Source organism: Aegilops tauschii, chromosome 5 (genome assembly GCF_002575655.3).
Source record: "Aegilops tauschii subsp. strangulata cultivar AL8/78 chromosome 5, Aet v6.0, whole genome shotgun sequence".
Taxonomy (NCBI): domain Eukaryota; kingdom Viridiplantae; phylum Streptophyta; class Magnoliopsida; order Poales; family Poaceae; genus Aegilops; species Aegilops tauschii.
In genome coordinates, this window is record NC_053039.3 from 179647914 (window position 1) to 179656021 (window position 8108).

An 8108-nucleotide genomic window follows, 5' to 3' on the forward strand; every position below is an offset into this window, starting at 1 on the left:
TATAAAATTTACCATCCACAAACCACAAGATGACATGCATGAATACAAAACTTAAATATACTCAATATATTTTTATCAATTATATATATATATATGTGTGTGTAAGTAAACTTTTAAAATCATCAAATGATCATGACTGTAACAAGCCGTGATGATAAAAAAATCCTACACTCACTTATAATCCCTCTCCAAAACGTATGAGAAATAATAGTATATTCTTTTAGAAGATAATATTTTTTTGGACAACTCCGCACTCACTCATAATCCCTCTCTGGAACGTGCTTAAAAGTGGAGATTAGTAAAGTAGTATGAAAAAGAAACTAAGTTAGTGAACCTTCCAGGCTTCCACCGCCCCGTCACATTTCTCTTTCTTCCCCATTCTTCCCTCCCTCCCTCTCCTTCCATGGCACACGCCAGATTCCCCATCCACAGCCGGCGCTCTGGGGTGGCCGCCCCTCCCCGAAGTTACCACTGCCGCCGGCCGCGCAGGCTCCTAATCTGCCCCGCCCCTCCCCTTGGTCACCTCAGCCGGCGGCCACGGAGACCCCTGATGTGACCCGCCCTCCCCTTCGTCACAATTGTCGGTGGCCGCGCAGGCCCTTGATCTGCCCCGCCCCTTCTTCATATAAGGTCGTCGAGGTGCTCGAGGATGCGCTCGAGCTCGGCATGCATGCCGGTGACGCCGGGGCCCTCCCTCCTCCTAATACAGTCGCCGTCGCCGCCATGAGCGTCTCCACCTTCTCCCGCGTGCCAAGAACTCCCCTCCCCTTGCTCGGGACGACAGCAAGGTCATGTTTCAACTCTTCTTCTCCCTTCGATCCGGATGCTCTGCCGAAGATAGCATGAAGGTCGGGTTCCTACAGAGGGTGTGTGGCCTAGGGTGAAGAATAAATAATTATGCTCCCTGGTCGATGGACCCAGCCATATGTCGCGCCCGGCCACACCGTCCTGCTTCTGAGGAAAAGGCCACACGAGTTCCTGTTGTAAAATTACATCGCCATGAAGTAATTTTTCGTTTAGTAGTCAATGTGTACGTGCAATGCACGTTAATTTGGAAGTATATTAAGTGCATGCGGATATTAATTAGGGTATTATTTGTATGTTATTATGTGATTAGCACTATATTTGGCATGAAATTAACTGCATGTTAAACGTGTTGAGCGCTCGACAATGAAGCAGTCTAGCTCGTTGGATTGACATGATTTGATGGCCGAGATTAATTGGATCTGCTCCTTTGGGTCTTTCTATATTGGTATAGATATAGATATAGATTCCTAAAAAAAAAGAAAAATACCCCCACTTCCTCCTTCACCGTGTCTTTCACACCAGCATTTTCAATCCGCCGTCTCAAACTGTATCCCGCGACGGAAGTGGATCCTCTAACACGAAGGAGGAAAGTCACATAAGCTACAGTGCAAGCTAGTGTAAAACAGAGAAGGAAAGTCACGGGTACTGTAGCTAACACTGTATTTATCTACTGTAGCAGGTACTGTACACAATTACTATTGATATAAATAAATTTAAATTGTTTTTATTGCATCATAATTTTATTTGTGTGTAACTTTTGTAAATGTATAAAGTAGATTTGTAATTTGCAAATTAAATCGTATGAAAGTGAAGAAGAATTGTAGCTGGTGACTCCACTTCCTCCTCCGACGGGCGACGACGATGACCGGAAACCCAATTCTGCAACCCCGCCTCAATCCCCTCCGGTTTGATGGTACTTCTTTCTGCGAATGTGCGGGGCAAGGTCAGATCGACTCTCGCGGTGGAAATCTGGTGCAGGGCGCCGCCGCAGTGCCGTTCGGAATCATAGCACTGCTGCGCTGCCATGGGCGTCCACCTGGTTCCAAAGACCGAGCCCGTCGTCCCTGTGAAATGGCTGCACGCCAACCTCAGCACACTGATGTGAAGGTAGCATATACCTGGTGCTGAATTGCGGTAACGTACTGTGCTTGCCCTTTGAAATCTGAAATTCTGAATTGTACAGTTAGTAAGTTGTAACTTAAGACGGAACTGCCTGGGGTTCTGTCATCGTGGCAATTTGGGGGCGTTGCTAGAAGGTGCTAGCTTCCTTTCGTCATGCCAACCACCCATAGCTTCCTTTTGTTTGGTTGAGAGATGTTGATTCCTGTTTTCATTTTTTAGATGAACAGGGAGGCTCCCCTCCCCGGTTCCATTACTCAGAATGAAACCACAGCGAACCAACTTCGTTTTACAGCAGCTCACTAAGAGGAGCAGTTCAGGCAGAAAATAAAGTACTTAGGGGAAGCTAAGAACATTTTTACAATCTTTTTGCGGCACGCAGGCCTGAAATCGAGAGCTTTTTCAGACTGAAATCTTCGGAGCTGGGTCTGCCTCCATCTCGCAGGACATCCTGAACTTGAAAGGTGGCGCTGTTGTAGCTTGAGGTGACCAGCAGGCTAGGGTCGAAACCGGGCTGCTCAGCGTGCTTTTGTTCTTCAGGTCCTCCCGCTTCTTTGGGGATTGGAAGCTCCAGTCACCCTCCGAGATCTTCAGCTTATCCCAGTGGTCTACCACCCCATCTCTTGCGAAGCCCTTCAGCATTAGCCACCCGTTATCCGCAGCGGCTGCTGGGAGAACGCTGCTAGCGCTGTCAGGAACTCCTCCAATCTTGCCCTGCCACTTTCCGGAGCCAGGATCGCCCAGAATTTGAGCGTTCTGAGGATCAGTCTCCATACCTGGATAATAGAAGTCCAAATGGTGTTGTTAGAGATTATAGAGTTCCTATACTTCCACAAACTTCCTGTTTTTCTAACCCCTTTAATTTTGATGTTTCAAAGCTAGAGTTAGTAATGTTTGGTTTCTTGTAGCTAGACTAGCGAGCTTAAAATTACACCGTCCAGTGTGGGGGTACAAAAAAAAAGTTTACATTCTTGTTGTCTGTGTTCTTACTTTAACTGAATTTGTTTCTTTTCCGTGTCAACACATGCTACCATTTAAAAAACAATTTCTGCTGCAGTGTCTCCCCTTAGCATTTGCAACAAATATGGGATAGTAGTTTACAATGGAACGGGCCTGTTTAGTGCTGCTCATGTTTAGTGGTAAATTTCTTTTGTACCTTCTACAGAACAAACTAAAACAAGCTAGAGTAGAATTCTGGCAGATCAACAGACAATTCTTGTTCTCTGATTTTCTTAAATGAGTGTTGTGTCGTTACTAGCCATTAGCAATAGTATCTTCCATTTTTACACTGACTAGATGTGTTATTTCCTTGATAACAGGATGCTTCGTGCTTATGGACATGACAGTATGGGTTTAGGATGAAGGTTTGCCCCCAATGTTGTGCTTCTGGGAATGACGTGGAATCGAGTGCCTCTAGTGATGCCATCTTAAAAGCTAGTGCTGCTAGCGAGCAATTAATAAAATTTATCAGGACAGTCAGTAAGTTGTTTTTAACCTGTTCTCATTTAGTGTTTTGGCAATATTTCATTAGGAATCTCAGTGAGCTTAGTAGCACCACTGACTTATCAAAATCTTAACTGTGATACCTACTGTTGTGATGGGTCCTTCTCTTCAATTTGTAGTTATATAAAATAGAAACTATAATGTCTGTTCTACTTAGATTGCCCCTCCACATTTGAAATGAAGTTGTGGCCACATCTTCTTTGGAATCTTGATCAAGTTACATGTGTTCAGCGAGTTAAAAATATAGCTTTATATTTTCCCACTGAGTCGCCATTCTCTAAATTCATTATGGGTCTGGAATATGACTGGAGGACATAATTTGTGCCGGTAAAAGAGAACATCGATGCCCAGACACTTGGTACTAGTCATCAATTCGTATAGTTTACTTGGTACTAGTCATCAATTAATCAGTCTTAGCATTCCCTTGGTACATGATTGCCATTGATTTGCATTTGCTTGTCTCGATTACCAAGGTCACAGTTTGTTTTTGCCAATTGTAGATTATTTCCTCCTTCCATGGAGGCCTGTGTTTTGCTATTTTAGTCTATAATTGGTCAGTTAGAGATGTAGTCGCAATCACTGAATATTTTTATTTTTATGCCTTGTCTGAATAGTTTCAGATATCCTTTACACGAAATGCCTAAATTTGTAGGATGATGCCAGTAAGAAATCAAATTGTGATATGCTTGTTTATTAGACCAGCCTGCTGGTGGGGGTACAGAAACTCATATGACACTTGTTGGTCTAAGAGCTTGTCGAAGTTCTTTTAGCTGACGAAGCACAGTCCCGATGAGGTGTGGCAGTCGCGGGCTTTGCCTGCAAAACTCCCTAATGCAAAAGATGGCAAAGGATGCAACAACACTCAAGCTGTAGAGGGAGATCGCCACAAAGACTATGGCGAAAATGAAACTAAGCACACCCCCGTGGATGCAGCGTGGGAAGAGAGCAGCCATTGTAGCTGTCTAACGCTACTGCTTCTTGCTGAGAATTCATTTACCATATGCATATTATATCCATAATGTAATAGAGAAGTTATCTAGATCATGAAACTCCTGGTTGGGTTAGCTTAACTATTATAGAGAAGTTGTTTGTGCTTTCATTGAATATGAACATGGCGGTCAGATGGTTTGCTCGGAATTGGATCGAATTATCTAGGCCCCTGTAAGATAAAAGGATTCTTATGTCAAAGTACTGACCACGAAACCACTTCCACGTTGACCTAAAACGTCTTACATTATTTACAGAGCAGTACTAGTTTTCTTGCAGCAGTCAGTTGCCTTATGTTTATTTGCAGGCGAGCTGTTGTGTAAACAAGTGTGGGGGTAATATGGACTCTTGATTGAACAAGAATTTTCTACAGTTATGCTAGCATCTGGGTCATTAATCTGTAACAAGCTCTGAACAACATCACATGTGCAATTTTCTGGCATAAACCTTGATGTTGATGCTCAAAAAAGAACATAGAAACAAAATGCCATGTGTTCGATTTTGATTTCATCCACAAATTTATTTATTTTGGGCATAGCTAAACCACAAGCTTGATACTCAGATTGCAATATCCCTTTACCCACATTATATGTGTTCAATCCGAAGTCTTTCTAGATGTTTTTTTGTCAGATCCTGTCATTTTCCTTTTCTTGCGCCATTATGATGGTGAAGATGGTCAGCGCCGTTGTAACATTGATCCTTTTTTAATCTACTTACTCTCTGATTGTGTTATCCCACCAATTCTTACAGCTCTAATCGATAATCGTGTATTGCAGACAAAGGCAAATCAGTACAGGGCTGAAGAGCTTTCCTACGTCTTCCACGATTTGAATGAAACTAATCCTTTACTTGATTCACTGGAGAAGTTCAAGCATCCAGATGTACAAAAACTTGCTTTCAAGCTGCACTTCTGTATTCTCCAAAAATTAGAAAGCTGCTCCTATGTAGAAGATGATTTTTTTTTTTTGCGAAGATGTTTTTTCTTGTTGCCAGTTATTGTAACTTGTCTATGACTCTGCTTGTACGCTTCTTGGATTCGTCACCCACATTGTCGGCTGTTTGCCGTTCGAAATAGTGCAGTGCAAATGTCTTGGATGGATCTAATTTACTCTTTGCTCCAGTCTAATATCTGGTCCAAATTTATCTTCGGCTATTTATTTCCGGCTGCTGATGGAATGCCATCTGAGCATTTTTTTTTTCCCACGGTCTATACTTGCTGATCCGCAAACGATGCTAAAAATTGGTCTTGCCAATACAGCTTATCTGAGCTAGTTACCAGCTTCTCTGGCTTGTTACGCTATTGTGAGCAAAACGAATTTGTAGTTTAGCTCAGATAATGAACAACTGTGATCTCAAGTACTACTAGTAATAACCAGTTTAATTATGTTGGTTTCCACGTACCTTACTTTGGCAAATCTCACCCTTGGTTACTTGAGTTCAGACTCGTCTAACCACGCAGCCCTTGCCCAAAAAGAACATGCGGTAATCTTACGGCGCAATTTCTCCTTTCGTACTGTAATCTTACTTCAGCTGCAGCCAAATCTTACCCCACACACCATCGGTTCTCATCGTGGGGTTACAGGCACGAGACTAATTCTGAGGAACGTAAACTTACCTCACAAGCATTTTATTCTTACTGTGGATGGAGGCTGGTTCGACCCATTGTGTGAGTTGGCTCACCTGGGTGACGAATAGTCAATCCAGTGATAAGCATATGCGGTGACCATACTTTTTCTAGGTTGGTGACCGTAATTCGGGTGTTCTGACCGATGTTAATTTCGGAGAGAGTCAGTGACCGCTGGTGACCGCGGGTGAATTTATCTTGTGTTAGGTTTGACTCACCACTTGGACAAAATTTTATTGTCCATTATTTCTTTCTTCCCCCCAGTGACATGTGGGACCTACATGGGGTAGGAAGAGAACGTGGGGCGTTTCATTCTTCCATTTACTAACGACTGGGACCCACGTGAGGTAGAGACTATTTGATCGGTAAACATAGATAAAATACATAGCTATATAGTGAGTCGGCTACCATATAATCACCAAAACTAATACATAATGACCATATTGACCCAAAGTGCTCTTGTGAGCTCGAGCTCACATGCACCTCTTGCTACAGTAAATTCAAAAAATTATTTCAAAAGGTTTAAAAACATGAAATTTCTTGCGAACAAACATTGATGTGTTTTTCACGTGCGTGCAAAATTTCGTGACAAAATGACATTTATGCAGGTCACGGCAAAAAAAATTGATGTTCCAAAATGCTTCCAAAAACAGTTTTTTTGGAGCATGATTTTGTTTTTTGCCGAGACCTCCACAAATGTCATTTCATTCCGGAAATTGGCAGGCATGTGAAACACACATCATTGTTTGTTGCCAAAGTAGTTCAGATTTTTTTGAATTTTTTAAATATTTTTTTTATTTTACTGTAGCAAAGGGTGCATGTGAGATCGAGCTCACATACTACGTGTCTTGACCACCAATGCCTTTTACTCTTATGAAAACTATGAATCTGCGAGACATGTACAATGACCACCAATGCATTTACTCTTATGAAAACTATATGAATCAAAACTCCACATCTAGACGTGTACATTATAATATCACCTTCAAGATTTTATTGTCCGTTGTTTCTTTCCTCCACTCCGATGGGATCCACGTGGGATAAGAGAACAGGAGGTAGATTGTTTGACTGGTCAACATAGATAAAATACAGAGCTATATACTGTGAGTCAGTGATCGTAAATCACAAAAAGTTATACATAATGATCATATTGTCTATATTCTCAAGTATAATGACCAAAGTAAATCTGCGATACAAGTATAATGATTACCAATGCATTTTACTTATATAAGAACTAGGAACAAAAACTTCACAGCTAGACGCGCGCCCTGAAATATCACCCCTGCAAATACACGAGAGAAGCGGACGACAAGGGACGTCCATTGATCTAGTACCTGGCTTCTGATGGTTAGAGAAGAGAAGAATACTTCGATGCGTTTGGACCATTTTTTGTGTTCATATTTAAATTGCTATGTCGTGGATTTGAATTGATGTAAAGTTATGTGTGTTTGAAACAATATGATCGAAATCGCAGTAAGATCGAAATCGCTTACATGCACGAGCATACACTCACCTCTATTAACACACGCATGCATATCCTGACCCTATGAACACCTCCAAGAGACTGAGCCGGCATAGCATATTAACATTGATTGAAGAAGTCATCATACATGCCTCGAAGTCGGTGAGAATGTCTTCTCCCACTCAACGAATATCATCAAAAAGTTTAAAATAAATTCAAAAAAATACGAGCACCAATATCAAACCTAGGACTTGAAGGGACACAACTGTTCTCCGAACCATCCAGGTTGGTTCGCTGAACATATTGCTAGGGATGGGTTTAGCGGGGTATCAAAAGTAGGGATGGGCTTTTCAAAGAAAAAAAAGTGGGATGAGATCTAGTACCTGACATCCCATGGTTAGATAAGTGGAAGTATTTGCAGTTCAGTATTTGTTAGGCGTAGCAAAAAAAAAAACTTGCCAGTAAAACTTGTGCAACCTAGAACCGAGAGCAAGACTTCATGGTTGACCATCTGTTGACAACTCATAGTAACACAACCCTGCTTTGGGAAGTGTCATCTACTTATAAAGAAAAGATGCAAGGAAAGCAATATAATTTGCAAGCATA

At 41.9% G+C, this 8108-nt stretch overlaps 1 long non-coding RNA gene across 1 annotated transcript; it reads left to right on the forward strand.

The window, feature by feature from the left end:
* Positions 1-208: 208 nt before the first annotated feature.
* LOC120964437 (uncharacterized) lies at positions 209-6272 on the forward strand. Its single transcript, XR_005756704.3, has 3 exons — positions 209-1941; positions 3246-3405; positions 5193-6272. It is a non-coding gene; the product is annotated as an uncharacterized lncRNA (long non-coding RNA).
* Positions 6273-8108: the final 1836 nt, after the last annotated feature.